The sequence below is a fragment of the Lygodium microphyllum genome, chromosome 2 (assembly GCF_053477565.2).
Source record: "Lygodium microphyllum isolate KBCC chromosome 2, Lygodium_microphyllum_v1.1.10, whole genome shotgun sequence".
Lineage (NCBI taxonomy): Eukaryota > Viridiplantae > Streptophyta > Polypodiopsida > Schizaeales > Lygodiaceae > Lygodium > Lygodium microphyllum.
The window spans coordinates 71,873,789-71,898,907 of NC_141136.1; positions in this window are offsets into that span (position 1 = coordinate 71,873,789).

Below are 25,119 nucleotides of genomic sequence, written 5' to 3' on the forward strand. Positions count from 1 at the left end.
AACTAGTTAGTAAACATTGAAAATTGGTATTCAATAGTGAAATGTGCTAACTCTTATGTATCGACTAGTCTCTCAGGTGCTCATAGATCACTATTTTTGAACATCTGCCCATATCATTTCTCAAGCTTTTGAAAGCGTTCCCCACCTCTTTGTGTTGTCAACATCATTTTCAAGTACTATGATATTGCTTTTAATGTTGCTACATCACTCTCTTGTGGTATCAAACCACTCAATAGTGGTATTGTAATAACATTTAGTGGTGTGTCCTTAGTTTTGATGTTGTGCTAGTTTATAGATTTTATCCCTCGCCCTATTCCTTGTGATCATAGCTTCCATCACCATAGATGTTTAATGGGAACATGGAATACATGTGATGTGAGTAAAATTTTTCTAGTCCAAGAGAAGGTCTCAAGAAAAGTAAGAAAGTACCTATCAAGGTCTCTCAATTTATATGAATACTCGTGGATCAGAAAAACGAAACTAGGAAGAGAATTGTAAAGGACATTGTCCATAAGCAAATGTTGCATGTAGAACTTCTACAAGTGTATTGAGACCACTTGAAGAAGTATGCCATTTACAATTTCATATTCAAGTGGCAAGCACAAAAATTGAAGGATTGTATTTTTTTACATTTAGATGAGGAGATGGTCGTTGTTGTCATTTATAATTCAAGAAAATGTTACCTATAGAACTTCTACAAGTGTATCAAGACCACTTGAAGAAGTATGTCATTTACAATTTTGTATTTAGGTGGGAAGCACAAAAATTCAAGGATTGCATTTCTTTGTTTCTAGATGAGGCGGTGGTCTCTATTGTGGACTTCATAGAGAACTAGATCCTTCAAGGAGCAAAACGAGATCCACTAAATGCATTGGTATACTGAGGATTCTACTAGTTTTGTCATGATTACTTATTTTCACATCATATCAAGTGCAATAAAGAAGACAATGTACTTTTTTATCTCAAATAATAAACAATATGACACCTTATTTTTGGAGCATGTTTTCCTCCTACGTGCTCAATGGTTGAGAGACCAAGGTTTAGGTTTACAAAGCACTGGATTTTGTCAAATGCTGCAACTACACAATTCAAGGCAAAATGACCCTTTTGCTTTGTTGCCAAATATTAGGGGTTTATTGGCATGGAAATTACTTTGTTGCTAGATATTAGGGATTTATTGGCACAAAAATGACTCTTTTTTTTTTGGCTCAAGATATGGGAAGAGAGAACATGATAGGGTTGGGGCTATCATCAAAAGGGCTCTAACTCATGAGTAGTTAAAGAAAAGTAGTGTTTGCGTGAAATTGTGGCTTTTTTGTGAGAATGCATGTACATGAGCAATTGTTAAGTGTGATAATAAAAAGGGCTCTAATCCATGAGTAGTTAAAGAAAAGTAGTGTTTTCTTGACTTGTGCTAGTGAAATTGTGGCTTTCTTGTGAGAATGCATGTACAAGAGCAATTGTTAAGTATGACAAGAAAAATATTAAAGTTAGATGGTCTTTTGGGATGTCAAGCTCTGCGATGTTCAATGATCTGAGCAATGCAATTGCAAATGATGCTAGGAGGCATATTCCACGGCGAATTTCGTGAGGTTTTGTGGTGGATTCTGTAAAATTATATTTGTTGTCGGGGCTCATACACAAGGTGGATTCCTTGTGAGAAAATTCGATGGGGACGCTTGTCCTTTTTGAGCGTCTTCTTAATTTAATGTGCAAGTGGGTGATTCCATAGCACGTGATTCTACAAAATACATATTTAAATTAATAGACATTTATGAGTTTAGAGTGTGCACTCGTAATAAATTAAGGTTAGGATTGAGTTCTAACCAATTTATTTTGTAGCTGAAGATTGCTAGGTATTCACTTTTGTCGGTTTAATTTTATTATTTTCTAACAATTGTGAATGCTTTAGCTAATGTGTAGAGCAGGCACAGCGGTGGCATTGGGAAGCACTGGGCGATGGCGTGTATTCAAGTTATTTAGAAGAAATTATCATTTTTTATGGGCGTTCATCTTAGGCGTGGCACCAATATTTATTTTGACGCGCTTATTTATTGAAGGGCCTGACATTTATTTATTATTTTGTATGTGCATGGGCGCATGATTTAAATATTTGTTATTGGACATTGTATTTGGGCATCGCTCGACTCTTTGGGCGCCCAATAGCTTTAATTCTTTAGTGGGACAAAAACAAACACAAAAGATAAAGCGTGCTAATTGTAAATTGGGCTATTTTTTTGAGCTTGGAGATGAATAATATATCAAATACATGCTTTGTGGAGCACTCACACAAGGCATGGGGGGAGATTGTACCCAATTGGTCTTTTGCTTCATGTCGTGCAAGCCTTCTCTCTTGTTTTTTGTGCAAAAGTAGAGTTCTTTTGTTCTTAGGGACCTTCCGACGCTCACTACGTGCGCATACAGCATCCAATCTACGCACCAACAAATCATTGAAGGACTCAAGAGCAATGTGCTATGTGAATGGGTATTTGAAGACCAACATTTGTGAATTGTGAACAAAATGCTTGTCATGTTTTTGTTTTCCTTGCAAGAGTAGCAAGTGGAGAAAGTGAAGAAGAGATCACATGTAGAGATGTGTGTATTCCACAATTTGAGAATTCCCAGGAAGGTGGAGACTATGATGAGGTCCAAGGTGCCACCTATGTAGGTCATTCTAATTCTCGAGTGATGCTTTTTCACATTGTGACAATTTTGTTGTCCCTTTTGAAGAGAGTAATGCGGAGACTTTTAAATTTTGAAGTATGTTGCACCTAAGGACCTTATAACTAAGGAGGCAATTGATGCATGAGAAAACAAGATAAAGACCCAGAATTTTATGGTGATAGGTCATTGATATAAATCTCTATGAGCAAACTTGTAGAGGGATAACAAGAGTCAATAGCTTTCATATACTCTCACTTGATAAGGGTAAATAAAGATTGTTTTAATAGTCAAATGATCAAAAAGGCCAAAGAGATCAACTCTTTCATCTATCGTTACTGTATAGGAAGTTTGACCTTTCTTATAATATGAAGTATCCCGATCTCTATGCTACAAAGTGAGGGAAAAAGATGGCCTTTCCACTGAGATAATTTGGGGTAAAGAAGGAGGAGGCAATGCTTTGAGGTTGACTACATATAGGTCATAGGGGAATTGTTTGCTAATGGTGCAAAAGTCTTTAGTAAATGAGAAATTGAAGTTGTCACCACATTTTCAACTTTGCCCAATAAAGAGTGCATAGGGAAATTGAGTTGAGCCAAAACTTAGTGTGAAAGAATGGATGGCACTCGAGGAGTGGAAGATGGCACCTCAAGCAGTGCTCTAATATTGATGTCCTTTGAATTGTAAGTCAAGTTTATGTTTTTAAAATAATGAGGCAATACATAATAGCATGTTATGTGAGTTTTCAAGATTCAAAATACTATTTGATCTATTTACCTTAATCAAGTTTTGCTATCTTGTTTTACTTCAAAGTGGTGCATCATCATGTTAAAATGGTGCAAAACATTCAACGTACCACATCTTTCTAAAACTTAGTCCAATTGTAAAGCCTAAAGCTTTCAAGAGACTTTGCAACATTAAGTATAACAATTAATGGTGCTACATCATTAGTTGCAAGAGACTTTGCAACATTTAGTTTAACAACTAATGGTGCTACACCATCTAAGATTTGTGTCGAGACCATTGAAAAGTGGTTTTTGCACCACAAAAAGTTGTCCTAAGTCACTAAAAAGTGGTTATGTACCATTCAATGGACCACATATTTATAAGAGTTGCTCTCAAATTTAATGCCTTTAACTTAATCTTGACTTTACAACAATCAATTTAACACTGCTCCAAGATTTTTATTGGACCTTTGAAAAGTGGTTTTGCACCACTAAAGAGTGGTTTTTAGTGGTGCTAAATCTCTAAAAAGTGATTTTGTATCATTCAATGGACCACACCATTGTAAAACTTACCCAAATTTAAAGTCTAAAAAGTGTGGTGCTAAATCTCTAAAAAGTGATTTTGTATCATTCAATGGACCACACCATTGTAAAACTTACCCAAATTTAAAGACTAAAACTAATTCTTGACTTTACAATGTATAGTTTAATAACTTATGGTGGATGGTGTGAAAAGCGGCTTTACACCACTAAAAACTAATTTTGAGTCATTGAAAAGTGGTCCTACACAAGTGAAAATGCACAAAACTGGTACAATGGTGTTAACCCCAACATGAAGAAAGCAAAAAGAAGTGGAAAAGACGCAGGGCAAAGGCGGAAAAAGGTAGCCCGACTGAAGAAAGAAAAGGAGAAAAGGCCAAAAGCGCAAGGGCAACCTTAAAAGTCCAAGGCAAAGGCAAAAGGGGAAAGGCGCATTTTAAAATAAAAAGGCGCACCCTGAAATCTTGTAAAAGAGCGCCGGGCTCTCACCCGTGCAATTTGTAAATGTAAACGGGCGGTGGAAAGGAAGCTAGGAAGATAGAATGACAATGGGAAAAAGGGCCTAGGCTATGGCCGGCCATGTAAAAAGGGGAAAAAGGGGATGACCGCCCAAAAGGGATTTAAGGTTTTGTATATAAAGTTGAAAAGTGAATGAGAAGCTCATTCTTGTGTGTGGCCAAAAGTAGCTCTCCTCTTCTTCTTCTTCTTCTTGTTCTTGCTTGCTTGAGCTTGTGCTTGAGAGAGGGAGTGTGAGAGTGTGAGGGAGTGAGTGTGTGAGGGTGAGGGACCGAGGAGGAGAAGCTCTCCATCGTCTCCTCTCTTCTTCTCTTCTCTTCTCTTCTCTTCTCTTGCTCGCGGACATGGAGCTTGGAGTGTGGAACTTGAGGATGGAGCTTGCTTGAAGCTTGCACTTGGATCGTGGAGCTACCGGAGTGCGCGGGAGAGGAGGTAACTCGAATGGCATCAAGGTAAGCTCACTACACCTGTAAGGTATGCATTGCACGTCGGCTATGTGAGAGGTAGCCATTAGTGCTCGGCTTGGAACGCTTGAAACAATAAGCGGTCCGTGGGTCTTGGCGGTTGAGCGAAAGCTCCCACATTTTGGTTTCGTTGCCGGGACCATGGATTCAAGCCTTCAGCGCTTGCGCGCTTCAAATCGAGCATAAAAGTAAAGGGTTTCCCCCGAACTGGTGCTTGAGGTAGATAGGTAGGAAGTGAGGGGGTTGAAGATGGTATTCGATCTCCTTGGCAAGTAGGATTGTTGTTTTCTTGAGATTCATGTTGTGGAATGAAGTAGCGTAGGTATTTACTGTATGAATTGGGTGCGTTAGGGTAGGAAAAAACAAAGAAAAAGAAGAAAAAACAAGCAAACAGTAGGGTTTTCTGTTGCTGTATAGCAGGCTAAAACAGGCAAACAGGGGACCAGATTCAAGTTTCTGGGTGAGACAGTGGGAGGGAACTAGCTGTAAGGTTCTGTAGTGCTGGGAAAGGACCTTAAGAGGCATGGGAGGCCAGGACAGACCTCAGTTCCTTGGTTTGCCTTGTGAGAGAGAGAGAGAGAGAGAGAGAGAGAGAGAGAGAATTTCTGGTTCACAGAACGAGGAAGCGCTGCCCCGATTTCTAAGCGCCGGTGATTCGTGCTGCTCCAAGTGAGTCTGGTGTTTTTCAACAAGTGCCCTGATCAGATCTAGGAAGTCTGTGGTGATTGTGTGCACCAGACGATGAGGAGGGGACAAACGCGCGGGAATCGCGCCCGCCGCCGACGCACTTGGACCAACTCGCTGTGGTCCGATTCCGAGAATCGGACCACCCGAGTTCGGGAGTCAGACCGTCCGATTCCCAGGATCGGACCAGCTCGATCGGACGTGCCACATGGCACTCAGACCAACCCGTCCGATTTTGAGAATCGGACGCTCGGACCAACCTGTCCGACTCGGACGCTCGAACCACTCGGATGCCTTGACTCGGACACTCGGACGAGTCCATAATCGGATCACTCACAATCGGACCAGGCCATCCGAGTCCCAGACTCGGACCAACCAGAATCGGACCAGCCAGAATCGGACCACCCTGTCCGATCCGATTCCCAGAATCGGACCACTTTTGATCCGACTCCTACAATCAGACGCGACCAAAAATCGGACCATTGGTCCGATTGGACCCACCCAAGATCGGACAACCGATTCTGATAATCGAACTCCTGAAAATCGGACATCTGAGAATCGGACAAAAAACTGTCAAAATCGGACAGGTATCTAGAACACAAATTTTGGCACATCTAAACCTCGAGATTGACCCCAAAGGCTACGTAGAGCTAAAGGCACATCACAGATCCATCACCAGGCTAAAATTTAGAGCACGTAGTTCAAAATTCGACTATAAACTGTCCTCCAAATTGTGCATGGCTTCCACCGTAACGGCCCTGCGGGCCGGGGGGGACTGCCCCCTCCGCACCTCCCCGAGTAGGTTGGAGAGAAAACGCGCGCCGTGACAGGTCCTCCAAATTGGGCCCTAGTGTAGTAATGGCTCTACACGAGCATGGATTCTCACTTGCAAAAGAGCAACCAAAAGCCCATACCCGGACAGAGAGAAACAGAGACCCTAGAACCTCAATGGGCCAATCTAGCCATCCAGGGCAAAAAGGCCACAACATAAGAACACATGTACATTGTGTTCAAACCGTGTCTAGTCAGAGCAAAATGCAACTTCAACAAGCTACAAATGCGAAGATGACTAGACATGACACTCTTGATGAGAGATGTACCTTGAATAGCACTGCATTGACGATCCAAGACAGCAGTGGAGAATCCACATCTGGTCGTGCAGTTGAGAACTCAAGGGCATCTATCAGAAGGCTTAAATTTACAAGCCAGGACCCGGAAGATGAAGACATAGTACCACCTGCTTATCTTAGGGTCAAACTCACCGCGAAAAGAGAGCATACTATCGATGCTCTGATTGATGAAGGAGCAGATTTTAACATCTTGACCTATGAATCATGGACCCTACTAGGCCAACCAGAGCTCACACCGACTAGTGCAACTCTTAGCCCTTATGGGGGACACCCACAAGCACTCATGGGGAAGTGCAAAATCCTTGCGATAATTGAAACGGAAAGCTTGCCTATCCTATTTCATGTTCCTCCAAAAAGTGCTAGCTGTAGGAAAGAAACTCTCCTAGGAAGACCCTTCAAAAGGGTGACCAAGTGTGAGGCTGACTATGTAGCACAGAGAATACACCTGACACTACTGGGTGTGAGGATAGTCACCACCTTTAGCAAGGGTGACCTCATCGAACCTCAAGGGAAAGGCAAGGAAGGTGATGACATAACAGTCAAGCCTACAAACCTGGGCAAGGACTTGTTGGAAGAGTTGATACAAGCACAGGTCGAACAACGAGAACCAGTGAGTGAGGCCAGGCCTGAAACAAGAAGGTCAAGAGACAATGCCAAGGACGGGCTTTGGACTTACAAATATCGTAGAAGACCCCAAAAGAATCCCAAGCCTTATAGACGAAGGTATCAATGGAGAGTTAGCACAACGCCGCGATGGATATCCAAAGCATTGCTACGTGCTCAAGGATACTACGCAGGTAACCAATGGATTTGGGTACCAAAATCCCCTGCTAAACCACCTCCATCAACTGAAGGCCAGAGTGACTCAAAAGCATGGCACAGGAGGAAATCTAAGAGAAACTCTAGGTCTCAAGGCAAGAAACCAGACATGACTGTTCGAAGGAAAGAGCCCCAGCCTGGCATGCTAAATAGACAGATGTCATATGTAGCCATTGAGCAAGCACAAAAATCGTTAGCGCCCAAGGAGCCTTTGATTCCCCAAAGGGAGAACAAGCATCATAGGTACAACATTGCTCAAAGCAAGGCTGATCGCTCAACAAAGAAAATGGCACAATCGTCTAGTAACCTCGAGCAGATCATTCAGCGAGTGCCAAGTTCACCTAAGAGTCCTAGATCTCCTACGCCCTCTTCTCCCAAACAGACACAGGAAGCACCACAGCAGTTGTCAAGGGCGACTGCTCAATTCCAATCTCTACCTTCATCTAAGTTTCCAACCATCAAAGAGGTGGGACATGATGCCATCTGTACCTCTCGACCCAAGGATATGCCTGAGCCACCTAATGCAACTAGATCAGCTCATGTTCAATCTACACAAATGAGTGCTCAAAGGCCAACGAAAGACACAGCCACTTCTGATTGCCCTAGGGACTTGACACTGCAATCCACCAAGGGTAGCCAGCCCACTGAACTAGTTGCTACTACTTCCAATCAGGGATCACAGCAGTCACAGCCCTTGGCCGTGACAATGCCCCTTGTGGAACGTGTCCTTAGTAGTTTACCTGTGGAGGAGGTGTCGCAACCAAATCCCTCAACAACTCCAGCACTTTCAAAGTGCCTAAAGCCTAGGACGGAGGAGTCCAACACAAGGGGGTTGGTTGAAAAGATAAACTCTCCGAAAAGACCAGCAGTTGTGCCCTCACAGCCGGGCAAGGCTATTCAACAAACCACAGCTATGTCCCATAAGGACACACTAGAGAAGGAAAATGCTGAGGCCCGACCAAGCACATCAACGGTTGATATAGCCCAGGGTCCTGAGTCGTTGAGAGAGGCACCTTCATTGACCAAGAAAAAGAGGAGAAAGCAGAGAAAACAACAACAGATGCAGGTGGTTGTGGACCCCAAGAACATCGAGACGAAGGGCGCTGGAGAGCTGATGAATAAAGCATCGAGTCCATCCACCAATGAACCCACTGATGCCTTTCCTAATAGCGGTGAAACCTCAGACACATCCGTGTGTTCTGAAAAACCAAAGCAACCGTTGCCATCAACAGTTGCTTGCAACACTCTATCCACTAACAATAGAACTCACATTGATCAATCAAGGGTGGATACAACGTTATCACAGCAGGGTGACAAATCTACACCAGTCACACCCGAGAAGAACCATGACAAAATTGCAGCAAACCTCAGGAGAAATGTGGGAACCCCAAGAGCATAAGAAATCCTAGTGTTGACTAGTCTTGCTCATCTAGGCCTGAGCCCCCAGCCATGCTAAAGCCTAAGGAAGCTCTTAGAACTTTGCATGAGATAGCAACCGAGCAAGCCCTCGTTGAACATAGAAGTGTCGCAGAATGCTTAACTGAGTTGGAGGATAAGCTCAAAGTGGTCGCGAGTGTCTACGTCCTTGCGGACGTGGGCACGATCCCCAAGGAGCAGCTTGGAGATTACTTGACCTTTCCTCTATCATGGGAAGAACAAGAACATCTTAACGGGCACTACGACAGGCTCCTGCATGAATAGATGCGACTCATCCCTGATGAGGAGGCTGACGAACTACGCTTAACCGTCACGTTCAATGAAGTGCTCTGCCGACCGAATCTCGTAGACATAGAGCTATTAAAGCGATTGTCAGCAGGTGAGAGTCAATTTGAGCAGCGTTGGTGCGAAAGCTGCGTTGTAATGGCCGAACTAGGGGCTCAGTCAGCGATTGGCCAAATGGCGATCCCAAAGGGACCCAGCCTATGTGGCACCAACTTCCCTTCGAGTACTCACTGACATTCGGGGTACGGACTTAGCTGGGACTAGGCTTCAGGGCCCTTTGATTGATAAGGTTCTCACTGAGGAGGAGTTACATATTGCCAGTAGACTCGGTCAAGGTTCCATGCTACTCGACGTGGCAAAATATCTATCAGCATTAAGTCAGCTGCCATGAATACTAGATGCATGTGCCACGCTCCGGTACAACCCCGAGTTCTACACTTGGTTCTTATCCTCGTGATGTGACATGGATTCATAAATATGTATATAAATAAACACTGATTTTTGTGTCACCATGTATAAACAATATCAACACACACAAGCAATGATAGTCAAGCGCAAGGAGAAGATTCGGGTTTGACAAGCTAAGCTCCTCAGGTCCTCCTCTCATCACACTTTTAAAAGTCGTGTAACCAGCCCCACCCCCAAGTGAAGGGCATGCAACCCATATTGCCACCATAGAAGGCCTTGACCAACAACTTTGATGGTGTAGACAGGGTGTAGTCCCTTCCTATACACCTTCTTCCCTTTTTGGTCTATCCTTCCGAGGATGTACCCTGTCCCACTCCACGGCAACCAGTCCATGCGACTTAGCATAAACTAATATCCGCTAATGACTGGAGGCAACACGAACATCAGCATGGGGACCATTCCTCTACAACAATCACCGCATGCCTCACCCCTCCCCTTCTTGTCATATGCGCTTCATAAACCACACTAAAATCCCTTCCATGCAAACAGTTGTACCTTGTATCAAGGCTTAACCCTTGAAATGCATCTTGCAGGTTTCCTTTTGCAGCGAAACGCATGGAGGATCATGGAGATCTAGCATGCAAAGATGCTCTGCGCACAAGGCGGGAGCATGTGGCACGCGCCCCTCCACCGGAGCGCTATGTGCCCACCATCAAAAGGTATGCCAAGAAGCGAGGCCCTAAGCACCACTGTCCAGGGCGAAGGCCGAAAAATCCTCGAGTCAAGAAAGTCGAGACTCGAAACGCGCAACAGGTGGCAGCACTAGTGGTGCGCACTCCCAGCTCCCACTCGGGCCCCAGATGCTCAAAGGCAGAAAGGGCAGCTCGGGAAAGAGAAGAATTTAATGAATTATTTAAAGATATTCTGGAGACGGTAGCGGGCCGGGATTACACCATTCATGTCCCGGCCGACATGTTCCCTGCTCACCCCCACGGGAGTCCCACACCAGCAGAGCCCCAATCACTCGGCCATCCAGACTCACCCCACCTCGTACAAATCGAGTAGCCCATAATGCATAAGGGGCTTATCAAATGATAACTGGCTAGGACCTTTTGTTTTTAAATGGTTAAGTGTTCCCGACTTGTTAAGTGTTGACATGTTCCTGACTTGTATGAACTTATCATATCTGCGTTTAATATATGCTACGCCTTTAGCAAAAGAAAAAGCTAATCAAGCGCAAGTGATAAATGTCTAGTCAACACCATAGAATTCAAATAAGTGATGTCTCCTTGCATTGCACTGGTTTATTATAGTTGCGGCATACACAATGCATATGCTCTCATGAAGCGACAAGTGGATGCAGGATAATACAGGTCCTTGTGCGAAAATGTTCAATGCCCAATCACCGCAACGCCCACAACCCCACAACGAGCCGTGGAAAAGCCACGCTGCCGAAAGCACCCTTGCCAATCGCCCACGTTGCATGGCCCACAAAACATTCCTGGGCCACGCCCCCTTTCTGGGTCAAGCTCTATAGTTGGCTCACGGCAGTCGTTACCTCAATTGTGCCCACATCGCATGTGCTGCAAGGAGGATTGCAATATCTCAAGTGTATCTCCCCCTTTCGCCAACTGGTTCTCTAACAAGTGAGGCTAGGGCACCATCATCATTGTACTATTCATTTTCTGAGCCTTCGAAGCTTGACATTTTCCAACCCATTGAAAGGCTGATGGCCTCAACATATTGTAATGGTTATACTCAGGCAAAAAAAAAGAAAAAAAAAAGAAAAGAAAAAGAAGTGAATGGAAAAATAAGAAGCATCCACGATCACAGCACAGCACCTAGGGGTCCTCAAATTAGGTACGTCTGGTGACCTTGGTCGACCGGCTTCGTCCCTAGTCCTCTAGCCCCTTACAATCACCCACAATTATTCAGGGCACATCAAGGGCAGGACATACCTGAGGAGCTTGTCTCGCCTAGGGTTAGACCTGTCACCCTGACCCACTTGCACAAATTTCTTTTGTACTCTGCCTTAGTACCATTGCAATCAGTGATGATAAGCACCGCACGATTGGCCATGAAAAATACATTGTACTCATCAAGCAAGTCCAATAGTTTCAAGCTACTGAAAGTGCGGTGTCCTTGTATTCCATTATGCTACATCGTGCAGTCACAATGCAAAGGATGTCTCATATGCCTTCACGCGTACTCCTTCTCCACATGGACAACTTTGCTTCATCCACAAATTGTTATGAGAAACTAGCCCACGGTCTTCTAACTATGTATATCTAAGTATGCACGAGCACTCACATAATATTTGCACCGAAGTATATCCACAGTTTGGGTCCTCAAGTGCAGGACAATACTCTAGGCTTGCTTAGCATTCGACCTGTCTCCCAAACTAATCAAAATATGTCTTGTGCACGATGAGAAGCCTAGCACTACCCCTTAAGGAGAGATCACATGTGAGGTTTTCCAATTGCAGGTATAAGGTGTTGTTTGCTCTTCATCAACACTCAACTGTGATACTTGTCCCTTACCATCCAACAAGCCCGCAAAGAATCGTCATGTGCAGAATCCCCAACAAACCAACACTCGTGCTGGCCATCAATGCAATCCCCAACATAGCATAGCCCTACCACCAACTCCAACAACCTTTCACCAGCCACCTTGGCCACCAACAGGCCCCCAGGACCTTCTGCCACACCACCACCAACACTCCTCCACGGAAACCATAGGCGTCCTTGTCACCCACGTCTTCGGTGCATGCTACAGCCTGCTACCTACGACGGTGAGTGCCATGGGACTGGCACTCGTCTAGGAGGGGGGTAATGTTAACCCCAACACAAAGAAAGCAAAAAGAAGTGGAAAAGACGCAGGGCAAAGGCGGAAAAAGGTAGCCCGACTGAAGAAAGAAAAGGAGAAAAGGCCAAAAGCGCAAGGGCAACCTTAAAAGTCCAAGGCAAAGGGAAAAGGGGAAAGGCGCATTTTAAAATAAAAAGGCGCACCCTGAAATCTTGTAAAAGAGCGCCGGGCTCTCACCCGTGCAATTTGTAAATGTAGACAGGCGCTGGAAAGGAAGCTAGAAAGATAGAAGGACAATGGGAAAAAGGGCCTAGGCTATGACCGGCCATGTAAAAAGGGAAAAAAGGGGATGACCGCCCAAAAGGGATTTAGGGTTTTGTATATAAAGTTGAAAAGTGAATGAGAAGCTCATTCTTGTGTGTGGCCAAAAGTAGCTCTCCTCTTCTTCTTTTTCTTCTTGTTCTTGCTTGCTTGAGCTTGTGCTTGAGAGAGGGAGTGTGAGAGTGTGAGGGAGTGAGTGTGTGAGGGTGAGGGACCGAGGAGGAGAAGCTCTCCATTGTCTCCTCTCTTCTTCTCTTCTCTTCTCTTCTCTTCTCTTCTCTTCTCTTCTCTTCTCTTCTCTTCTCTTCTCTTGCTCGCGGACATGGAGCTTGGAGTGTGGAGCTTGAGGATGGAGCTTGCTTGAAGCTTGCACTTGGATCGTGGAGCTACCGGAGTGCGCGGGAGAGGAGGTAACTCGAATGGCATCAAGGTAAACTCACTACACCCGTAAGGTATGCATTGCGCATCGGCTATGTGAGAGGTAGCCATTAGTGCTCGGCTTGGAATGCTTGAAACAATAAGCGGTCCGTGGGTCTTGGTGGTTGAGCGAAAGCTCCCACATGGTATGACTTTCAATGGTCCAACACCATTTAGAATTAATGTTACACCACTAAAAAGTAGTGCTGTATCACTTCAAAGTGGTAAAAAATATCAATTGCTTTTGAAGTGCCATCACACCACTCAAAAGTGGTATAGAAACACCCAAAAATAGAACTCAAAGAGTATTGAATCGTGCAGAAATAGGTAAAGTGTTTAAAAGTGATAATATTCAACACTAAATTTCTTTTAGCATTTCAAGAGGAGAATCCATAATAGAATTTCAAAGTATTATCAATGTTGCCAAACAATGATCCAAATGTTACTTGAATTGGTTCTTTCTCCACTTTATCTACATGGAAAATACTCGAAATATTCAAAGAGTGAAACAATGATAAGTAGTCTATTGTACGATGTATAAACATGTATTGCATGCACTATGGTCATTCCCATGTGCATCACTAGGTCCTAACATTGTCAATGTATCATTCAGAGGCTCTATACTATGGTAAAACTAATAATGGGAGAAAGAGGTATAGGAAGTTATAAAGCCCAGTGGTTGGTATGGATGTAGATCGACACCGATGGAGCATGCATATAGTCATAACAACACTGCATTATTGAAATTTGCAAGCTACACAATCACCAAATGGTGTAGCACTGTAATTTATAATTTCCACCAAACCAAAGATGTGCTATTGCCACCTCTACATCACATATTAAATTGTTGTGATGATCCTATAATAAAAACGGCACATCATACTTTACAACAAACTAAGTCTATGATCATTAAATAACAAAGATTAAATCTAGCTAACTGAAAATACAAGCATGTAAACATGTAGCTCTACCACTTCTTCACCAAACCAATTGATGTTGAGTATGTTTGTATTCTCAACTCCCATGTCTATTAGGGATTCCTTTTTTATGGTGATTATCTCTTGAGCTTTGCAATTTTGACCTCATTTGACACTGGCCTGGATTTTTGCATTTGAAGGCCCTATATATCGTTTTTTAATTTCTTGATTATCTCCACTATTCTAGGCATCAAGCTAATCTACTCGACTTTTTGAGTTTTTGAGGCTTCAAGTGTAGTTTTTATTACGTCAAGGCATTGGCACTTTGTGTCAAACTTTATAACAAATATAGCCCCCATGCTACAAATAGTTGCTATATCAACATTGATATGGAATGGATGATTGAGGGGTGCCACCAATGATCCATAATGCTCTAAGTTGTAAGGCCCTCAATATGAGGAGAAGCCATGTGCCAGCCCAACTTGGGTCCTAACTTATATGTGTCAACCTAGAAATTGGTTTAGAAGCTCCTCAATTAGATATACTCAATGTCCCATCCTCATGAGGTGCCACCAATGATCAATGGTACTCTAAGTTGTAAGGCCTCCATTATGAGGAGAAGCCATCAGTTGGGTTCCTAATTTGTTTATCAAATGAGGTCTATGTGACCAAATGGCAAAAAATGTGACCCTTTTGGATTAACTTTTGGGTTAGATAGAGTAGTTATACTAGTAGCAACTCGAGGCACAATGTGTTTAAAATTATAACTACTCTTGATTCTTATGAGCTTTTGGAGATGGTGTTGGAGGCTAACCCAGAACCACAACCCATCCTTGACTCATAAAAATTGAGTATTATGAATCCTTCAAAATGTAGATCTCTGATCGAGAATCGAAACCCACTCTCCACCCATCAAATTCAAGTGTACGATTCCTCTAAATGTAGATCTTCTACAGGCTTGGAAATAAAGAAACATAGATGCATTGTGTGCCTTGCTTTACAAGCTGTTCAAGCAATATTTAAACCTTGGTTCAATATACAACCAAGGCATCAGAGGCTGGAATGTACTGAGCCATCAGTATTGAAATGCAAAATTAAACAAGGATTTAAAACTTGGAGAATCAACTAGTACTAGAGAAGTTTTCTAAAGGAGAGATAGTTGAAGCATCCTGTCATGTGCCTGCCTAACAATTCCCAGGTAGCACATTTTAGTGGTTCATCGGGGAACTATCCTAGATGGCTTCACCCAACACTTGCAAGAATGCATGGGTTCTATCGTCTAGGTTTCCCAGAGTCCACCCCATAACAGAAAGTACCGACCATCCCCACGAAGTTCAACCTGCAAGCTCGGGGTCCTAATTTGACAACTGAGGTCTCCATATATCAACTAGCTCCATTAGAGGTGTCCCACAAGGGCTTCTCGTTCGACTGGAGAAATTGTAGTTACACTTGGTTCAGGGAGTGCAACGCTTTTTTCAAGTAACTGGTTAGGATTCAGGGGAACCTTAATGAAGCTGTTGCATAGCCGTTGCACCTTTCCCCTAGGATAATTTTTTATCAAGGTTTTAAGACATGACCCTAGTTAAGTCAACACTCGGCTCTACCTAATTTTTCCTAATTAACATTTTGCTCAATCTCTTAAGAGAAACTCCTAGCTTACTAGGACCACCCATTCGTAGGACAGATCCGTTAGGGGTCTCGCCCATCAGCTTCCTACAAATGATTTTCTTTAGTTTTCTAATTACCTATCACATTAAGTTATGGTATATAAAAGAGGCTTCGTTAATTAACATGTTATCACGTGTTCCTTCGCGTCATTTTATAGCACAACACAAAGACAGAGAAAATAATCTTTTGGCAAAACGCATTTATTTATTATTTCGCAAAGTTATTTACAATGATTTTTCCCTTTTGCCAGTGCAGAAGATAAACCTCCGTTCACTGGAAAATCCCTTCTATCTGCGCAAAAGAAAAGAAACCCTCCAAGATTTCCGTCCCTTCACTAGTATAAGGGACTCCAGGATCCCATCCTGATTCGTGTGAGGGTTAGGCAATTCCTAGGAGCGATCGAGAGATTTATGGTGAGAGCTCCCCTGGCACTCCTGCCTCCTACCTAATGGATTCCTCATTGAGAAACCTCTCGTCATCGAGGCCAGTCCAAAGCTCCTCATGGTGGTACAAAATAATCCCCCTTGGAGCAAGGTTCCACATCTAGCCATGGGGGAGGCATAGCGTGATCTTTCCTCTTATTACCTTGATTATATTCTGTTGCAAGCATAATCAATCTTTCATGTGCAACCATCAATGTGTGCACAAATAAAAAAGAAACATCAACAAGTTTTTTAAGCATAGGAAGTAGCCCCACCCAAATCTAGGGTTTCTCTTTTAAGGTCCCACCTTATTCTTAGGGTTTCAATTCCTATTTGCAACTCTTTTTCGAGATCCACAAGTTATTTTATGAATCTGATTAATTATGAGAATTTTTCTTTATCCTTATGAAAAATTTGTTATCTCCACCCTGAAAGATAATATACCTATGGCAAGCAATTCATGTGTTGCCTTGCCCTAACCTGCACTTAGTAGGATTTCAAATGCTTTTTCAAGTCTGTTTAGACTTTAGAATTTGTATCGAAAAATTCTTATCAATGTCCAACAATTCCTACAAACTTTCGATATTTATTTGATTTTCTGATATTGATAGTTTTAGAGTTGTCGAGTATTTCATACTTGTTTTTTCTTCAACATTCTTGATATTTTAGGTTGAATTTTCTCGTTGATTCATACGTGGATCAACTCATGATATTGACACTCTCACTAATATAATCATTAATATTAACATTACGTGTGTTTTCAACAAGAAAATAATTTTTATTTTATTCTACTCATATTCTATGGTTTAATCGGCAATGTTCGACCATTTGTTGAACTTTCAACATTATCTAGAAATATCAATTTTCATTTAGCCATGTTTTAAGTGCAATGCTAATGGTTTTTTTGAATTTTATTATTCTATGCAATGCAAAAATCATAAGTACAAATTTTCTTTCATCTTTCAAACATCAAATTATATTTTCACACATCTAATTTATGCGCATCTAGTATATATTTTCCTATGCGATTTTTCGTTGATTTAATACATTGATTAGTTCATGATATTATTTAAATGGTTTTTTATAAATTATTATAAAATTCATATGTATTTTTTATCATTAGAAAAATTAAATAGAGATAGTCACTTTCAAGGAAAATTTATAAAATATTCCCTTTCCTAACATCTACCATTTTTATGTTATTATGTTCACATGCATCATTAATGAAATAACAATAAATATTGTGAAATAAACCATAATTAAGATATTTTATTAATAATTTACATATAATCCTTTTTCAAGTGAAAGAATCTTTTCATTGAATAGCTAATTATTATATTACTTATGTTATTTTCCTAATCGACTGTTCATATGCATTTTCATTAAAATGTGTTTTTAATCGTTTAAAGCCAAATAAAGCAATAAGCTTATAAAACATTATTTTTTTCCAAACCGACGAGATATTACCTCTCTTACGTTTGCTGTGACAGGCGTTTTACCAATTCCTACGGTGTCATTTACTCCATCGGTCGCGTTCCTTGCTTCACTTGCTTCAAATGTGCTTTTTGAATTTCTGTGACCTTGTAGAGCCATGGATGTGAGGCAAAATTGACCTAGTAGTTCAAGGAGAGTTGATGGTTGTCTAGAAAAATTTCACTAGTGTTTCGCTTAACGGTATGGTCGTATGGAGCGAAGGTGTAGCATGGAGTAGAGAAAATGAAAACGAGGCAAAAGGGGGGTATTTTCCTCTTTCAAGGCTCAAGTTTAAATGGATAAGAGAAGTAGAGAAAATGTTCCATCATCATGAGCTCTTCCTTCTTGCTTTTTTTGTGAAGGAGAGGGAAAGTTCCAAGGCAAGAGGAAGACGGAGGATAAAGGTGCACTCAAAAAAATTTGAAGACACAAAGTGTAGGAAAAAGTTTTAAATGTAAATGGAAGCACACAATAATAAGCACACCTTAATATATGAGCAAAAAAAGCACCAGGTGCATTGAAATTCATTTTGTAAAAGAGCACTAGCCTTGAGTCTCTGTGCAGGTTGCAAAGAATGAGAGGCACGAGTTGAGGCCCACGCTAACAGAACGGAGAAGAAAAGAGAGTAGCAAAATGGACAAAGGACCAAAAAGGGGGATAGCCGGCCAAGGAGGGGATAAGGGCATGTATAAAAGTCAAGAAATGAATAAAGAAGCTCATTCTTGTGTGTAGCCAAACTTGTTCTCTTCTTGCTTCCTTCTTTTGTGTAAGAGAGGGAGAGAGGGAGTATGATAGAAGAAGAGAGAGTGTGTGAGAGAGTGAGGGACTGTGAAGAAGTTATTCTTCTCCTCTCTTCATTTTCATCTTCTTCTCTTCCCCCTTGTTGCGCATATGACTATGGAGGTCAAAGTTCGGAGCTTGGAGATGGAGCTTGCTTGAAGGTGCATCTTGAATTGTGGAGCTATTGGCGAATTCATACAAGGAGGTACTCAATCAGATTCAAAGGTAAGCTCACTACATTGGTGTGCGGAAGAGTGTGCATGGCTATGTGAGAGGTAGCCATAGCTCTCAACTTGAAATGCTTGAAGCAATAAGTGGTCTGTGTGGTGGATCTTGGTGGTTTGCTCACAAGAGCGACAACATTTTGGTTTTGATATCGAGACAAACAGATACAAGCTTGAATGCTTGCATGCTCCAAATCGAGTGGCAAAGTAGGAGTTCATCTCCGAAATGACACTTGGTTTTAGGTAGGAAAGTGAGGGAGTCGGAGGCCATTTGATATCTCTTGTGGATTAGTTTAGGTTTAGAAAACTTTCTATGCATTTGTTAGTATAGAAAAAGTTCATATTGATTAGATTTGAGACATTAAGGTTTGGAAAATAAGGAAAAAGGGAAGAGAGAGCTCATTTGCACATTATGAGATCGAGAGAGAGCCATTGAGAGAGAGACAATGAGTGACAGGTCTAGAGGCAATAGCACCAACAATATTTGGCATTGACACATTCAGGCCTTACAAGTATGCCGTGAGTCCCATTTAAGTCCACTCAAATGTCTAACTCGGACCACTTGGACTTGGATCAAATTTGGGCCTTAGATGGTGGCTAAAACTTAGGCCTTGGATGGCCACTTGAACACTCGAACAGTCACCCTTGTATAAGTTTGAATCTGACCACTCAGATAGCCATTTACCTTTAGGAGTCCACTCGAACATTCGAATCTGGGACTCAGACGTCAGACGGACTCAAATAAGTTGTCTAGAACCCTATTTTTGACTGTTTTCTGCCACTTTGAGACCTATTAGGGCCTAGTACCAACTGTCCACCAACAACTAGGTTGGAATCTGGACTAGCATGTAAGATCATAGAGATGTTTGCACAAAAAAACCTTGACCTAGCACTCCATGAGTGATTGAAATAATTGACCATTGGCCACTACCTTGGATAGAGACCTAAGTTGATCCACTTGGCTTAGCACCCATCAGACCACTTGTAATAACCTGTGAAGGACCCAAATTCCATTGCTAGGAGTAATCAAAATCCACTCAAAAAAGTTGCAATGATATGAAACGGATTGGATGTAGTTGACCTCATGAAAGGCTACACTCTGTATTGTAGGCATTTAAGTGCATGTGAAAGTTGGAAAGCCTGATTTTGCATAGCTCACATTGAGTCACACTACTAGCGCATAAGTATTATACATTTATAACTTGTTGGATCAACAAGGAACACACTAAGGGGGATTAAGCTAAAAATATATCCACCAATAGGAGTGTAACCCTGAGGATCAGACGAGTGACCCAAGACACCAAAAACAAGGACCTAGAGAAGACAAAACAATTAGATTGCAAAGGGAAGGAAAAACTAGCCAAGATTAGGGATACATCTTCTTTATCCAGCCTGGTTGACCTCATAGAAGCAGTAGTGGGTTAGGAGACAACCACCATGGTAGGAACTAGCTCAAATGAGAAAAAACTCAATCTTTGCCTTGACCTTAAAATGGTAGAGTACATGGACGACATCCAACAATTTGTCACACAATACAACTAGTAGACAAGGATAGTGTATCATGGAAGACCAATAGCCACCGATATCATAGCCGGCCTTGAGGAGGAGGTGAGATTGTCAAGCATAGCATTGCGAGTTATAGCTGCGACCAAAGGGTTGAGAGGCTGCACCAAGAGAGAGAGCTCTATTGTGAGGCTCACAGGATCCTAGCCATCTTAGGTAGGAACAGAATGGGAGGCAATGCCAATAGGGAGAGAGCCTTAGAGGCCGACCTTACAATGAGAGACTTACTCATGAAAAGATTGCTAGACAATACCAATGCAAAGCAAAGTGGGGCAGCCTTAGCTGCATCATTGCTAGTTGTTGGGAATCACCCCAAATACTAGGAGCCAAATGAAAATATCCATAGTTGCAAAGAAACTTGAGAAATACCAAGTAGGCAATGACCCTACAACTTCATAGAGCAATTTAAGGTGTATGAGGCTAACAACCTCATGGACCTTGCTCAATGAGCATAAGCATTCGATCTTTGCTTGGGAGACAAGGGACAAACTTGGTTTACTAGTCTAGATAATGTTGAATGTAATAACTTCACCCAATTGAAGGATCTCTTCATCAAGAGATTCTCGAAGGTAGAGTACTTTGATAACCTCATTGTTAAGCTGATGAATGTCAGCCAAAAAGACAATTTTACATATAGGACTATGTCACACATGTGAGAAGTTTCTACAAGAGGATACATGTAGATACCATGGGATCCTTAACAAGAAACTCTATAAGGCCCTAGCAAGCAACTCAAACCTGCAAGGGGATATGCTTATAAGAGTCTTTGAGGAGGCCATACAGGTAGATGACTTACTTAGGGAGAGAAGCTCTTTAGCTATGCAATAAGTGAGCAACACATTTAGAAACGCTGAGAGAACCACAACAATTAGCAAGCAAGCAACCCCCAACAAACAAGAAAAAGAAAAGAGTATTGACCAAAACCAAGCTATAGCTAATCTAAAATTGAAGCTGACCAGGCTACAAGAGTCAATATGAAGGCCAATATGACCTCACATTTAGTGTGTGCACTGTGGAGGGAACCACTTGCCATTTGAATGTTTTGATCCAAGATGGTTACCTTGCCAACAACCTTACACTCAGCCATACTATCTAGGACTTAGGTAACCATATTTCGGAAGGGGATTCCCTTTAGCTCTACTTGCACCTAACGATTCAAAGCCAAAATCTCCAAGGATAGACATCAGCCCCTGACATCTGCCCAACGAGAATTCCTAGACAACCAAGAGCTAATGATTCAAAGCCAACCGCTCCAAGGATAGACATCAACCTAATGAGAATTCTTAGACAACTAGGACCTATCATGACCCACCCACCAAGCGGTGCTCTAGTGCACTTTTTTGTGGAGGAACCATTGGAGGAAGACTCATACATGAACCCTTACATCTCTTATGACAAAGAGGGTAATCCCATATTAATGGGCTATAGGCATGTGTCGGTCATGGCCTTAGGTAGAGGGAGAGGTAGAGGCCTAGGAGGAGCTCAAAACCATGAGGCCATAGCATGTTGGACGTGTGGCTATACAAGGCATATCTCATCATCTTGCTACCCTAGAAAGAAGTAAGAAAATAGAGAGGAGGTTGACTTGAGGTGTCCCGAAGGTGGAGTCACACACTTGTTTGCTTATTACCCTAGGTAGAAATTCTCCACTAGTTTGGAAATCATACCATCTATGCCATTTGGACTCTTTTGTGTCGAGTCACTTGACAATGATGCCACACCTATCCTGATAAATGTCATGACATGAGCTCAAACAAAGCAAGTGGGTATCTCATTACCTAGACCCAGCAACCTAGATGCATCCTCTATAGGAAAGAAGAGTCAGCAAAGGAGAAAGAAGAGTATTGAGGCAAAAACAATGATTAAGATAGAGAGTGACACCATGTTAATAAAAGGAAAATAGGTCACCACAGAAGCAAATTCATCCGCTCCTTCCTAAGATGAGGAAGACGGGAAGTGCGAAGGTTGGAGAGTACCTTGACCCCAACCAATAGGCTAACAATTTTGGATCAGGTCAAGGAATGGATAAAAGAATTCAAGCTCACTTGCAAGATGTTGAACCTATCATTAAGAATGGGATTAATGAACTCTCAACCATGAGCCCACCAGTCTCTCCCACAAACCTAAGAGTAGGAAAGGCAACACCACCACATGAATAGCAGCATAGGTAGAATGAGGATGCCACAAATAGGCAAATGGATCAAGAGCATTGGTAGGGAGCCCATGAAGCTGAGGAGAGAAAGACGAATGGTAAATTGCTAGGCACACTAATATCAACTTGGGTGACATTGTTACTAGGAGAATTGCTTAAACAAAATCCCACACTATGATTCAAGTGATGGTGGGTAGAATAGAGAAATAAACATAAACCGCAAGACTTCTTGGATCACGATGTCATGACACATATACCAAGCCTAACATTGAATCCAATGTCTAGGACCCCACAAGTGAATGCCTTTTGGGAAGGCACTGAGATGCACACAGTCTTACCTGTCATTGCCCTAGGAGATACTACGCGAAAGGGGTTCGTAACACCATATTGGGGAATATGGGAATTTCCCATAAGTTTGGGACACGTGGTCAAATCTTTGGATTCCCAAACTCACTAATATTGTATTTAGTAGAGACAATAGTAGGGGTTAGTGTACTTAGCCATGTAATCCTGTAAGCCTGGGAAAACCCACCAATGGAAATTGCACATTTCAATATCACTCTAGCAAATGGGATGAAGGTTAGGCCTTTCGGAGTCCTAAAGGATTGGCCTATAAAGATAGTGGGAATCCAATTCTTCATGAACTTCATAGTCATAAAGGGAGTGGATAATGATATCTTGTTAGACGGGCCTTGGATGAGGAATGCCAGAGTAATAGAGGAATGGGGTAATGGCTTGATATACTTAGGCAATAGATCAGAAGCAGTCCAAGTAGAGATGGACACTTGGAAAACCTCATCAGTGGACCTTGAAGCTATCTTTGTCATACTAAAGGGTGACTCAAGGGCTAGAAGTGATTATGGACCTATAACAATGTACATTTCTTGCCCTAAGGATGAGCGTGAATGGATGCATATGTTCACAATCATTGATCTTCCATTCTTGGAGGATGAGGATAAATATAGGTAAGCTGTAGACTTAATTAGCAAACATGACAACACCATCACTTCTAACCTACCCTAAACGAAAACCTTGCTTGTTTTCCAAACTGAGAGGCGTGGAACATACATATCCTAGATCTGTGTACTTAAACTTTGGCAGACCAAGTACAACTTGCTTTTGCTGCATATTTTTCAGCCTCTAAATATTGACATGACCAATGCATTTGTGCTAGATTTCTACATCCCGAACTGCCCCATTATCATGGGCAAACATGATTGCTTTCAATTCAGGGATAGATGCATCCAAAGTGAACATTCTGCCATCTCTCTTGCCTTTAACAATCAATTTGCAACCATTTCCTTATTCTTCAATAAAGCAACAATCTCTGTTGAATTTGACTTGCAGATTTGTTTGGCCATCTATCCAACTGACAATAAATTCTTAGTAATAGAAGGCACATTAGTACATCATATAGACTCTTCTTTCTGCCATCAGGCATGACTAGCGGAACCACATCTGTACACTTAATATCATGATGTGTATCATCACTAGTGCACATGTCCATGGGAACGTGTTATCAACTCATCAAACCACTCACCATGCGGAGTCATATGATTAGATGCTCCTAAGTCTATATACCACTTGTCATCCTTGCCTTGCTTAGATGTATTCTTAGAAACATGCCGCATAACAAACAACCTATCTCCTTGATCATCCTGTGTACCACTGGAAGATGCATAATTTCCATGTTGTCTGTCATTTGCCTTCATATCTGCTTGCTTTTTATGACAATTCTTTGCTATGTGTCCATATCTTTCACAATAATGATAGTCTTTATCCATGTTAGACTACTCATGCAACTGCCAAGAACCACCTCTGCCTCTAGGTGATCTCCCCCTGCCTCTAAAGACTCAAGATCCTCGTTGTTCTTGCGCATTCAAGCTTTGCCATGCATTCTATTGCTATTGTCCATACGTATTCCAAGTGTTCCCATGACCTCAAAAAGCTCCACGAGCTCTACCACCTCTAGCTTGCTGACTAGAGTAAAAAATAGTATCTCTGCTCTGAGAGGTACTCGAACCTGTATTCAAGCCAAGCTTGACTTCCTCATGTAGCAACAATGCAAGTAATTCATCCCAGTCAGGGGGATTTGCTCTCACAGAAATCAAAGTATCAAATGCTTTGTACTCCTTGCCTAATCCATTCAATTTAACTGCAATCATGTCGTCCTCTAAGACTTTAGAACCAATAGTAGCAAGCTAACCTGCTATGGTTTTTATATTTGTCGTATAAGCTTGAATGCTCTTATCATTTCTAGAGATATTATTAAATTGTTGCTTCAGTTGTATCTTCCTTGCATGGGTAACATTACCATAATTCTTCATGAGAATATCCCAAGCATCTTTTGGGGACTGACAACTTGTAATTTTCATAGCCATTGCATCAGAAATGCATAAAGAGAACCAGTGTAGCACTTTTCTTGCTCTTTCCAAACACTGTCGATGAGCTCTCCACTGATCATGAGTCGGATTCCGTTTAGGTAGTTCAAGTTCTGCTTCAACCGCTGTACACAAATCCTAGTAGCCTCTGCCAATCAAGGAAATTTTCATCCTAAACTTCCACAAAGCAAAGTTTTTATTATTAAGTTTCTCTCCACAATTTCAGTGATATTGTCAATGCCTTGAGCATTTGTCATAACTGCAGCTATAGTATTCGGTGTCGTATACAACATGTAAGTGCCTGACTCTTTGCAAACCACTTGGTTG